Source organism: Elephantulus edwardii, unplaced genomic scaffold (assembly GCF_000299155.1).
Source record: "Elephantulus edwardii isolate Elephantulus edwardi_28Jun2011 unplaced genomic scaffold, EleEdw1.0 scaffold00065, whole genome shotgun sequence".
NCBI classification, from domain to species: Eukaryota; Metazoa; Chordata; class Mammalia; order Macroscelidea; family Macroscelididae; genus Elephantulus; species Elephantulus edwardii.
Window position 1 is genome coordinate 38717 of NW_006399815.1, and position 1081 is coordinate 39797.

The following is a 1081-nucleotide window of genomic DNA, read 5'->3' on the forward strand; positions in this document are numbered from 1 at the left end:
CGCTTAACATCAAAAAGACAAAGATTCTCACCACTGGGCTAAATGGCAGCACCATGATGGATGGAGAAGAGATTGAGCTTGTTAACAATTGCAGCTTGCTTGGCTCCACAATCAACACCTTGGCACAAGCAGTTAGGAAATCAAAAGATGAATTGCACTGGGAAAAATCTGCTGTCAGAGACTTCTGTAGAGTACTGAGAAGCAATGATGCCAGTCTAGAGACTAAGGTGAGCCTGATTCAGGTCATGGTCTTCTTAGTTACTTGCTATGCATCAGAGAGATGGGCAATGGCTAAGTATGACAAAAGAAGAACTGATGCTTTTGAGTTGTGGTGCTGGAGAAGAATCTTGAACATACCATAGACCACCAAGAAAATAAATAGGTCTGTTTTGAAGAGGGTGAAACCAAGTTTCTTCTTGGAAGCTGGAATCTTAAAGCTCTGTCTCATATGTTTTGGGCATGTGGCCAGGAGGGATAGATCCTTGGAGAGGGACATCATGATTGGAAGGGTGAGGGGATAGCATAAGAGACGAAGACTTTAGATGAGATGAATTGATAGAGTAACTGGGATAATGGGAGTAGGTGTGTTGGAGTCAGTGAGACTGGCTCAGGACAGGGTAGGAATCACAGCTGTTGTATATTATTAGGTTTCTATGAATTGTGGGCAACTCAATGGCACATAACAACAACAACAACCACAAACTTTTACCCTGTATCAGCTATACCAGCAGGAAGTCATTTATCAAATGACTAGAGCAGAAATACAGCTAAACTGGGACTGTGTTGCTCATTCCACAGTTCTCCTTTTTGTCCTATTTTCTTCCTCACTCTCCTTGCTGTTAAATTGGAGCTAACCCATAGCTGACCCTCCATTGTGTTTCTGAGGCTGTAAATCATACTGGAGAGTTGTTGTTGTTGTTGTAGTTATGTGCCATCGAGTCGCTTGCGACTCATAGTGACCCTATGTACAAGAGCTCTATACGCTCTTCTATCCTGTGCCAACCTAGCCAGCTCAAACATACTTATTCCCACCTCTCTAGTCACAGAATCGATCCATCTCATCAAAGGTCTTCCTCTCCTT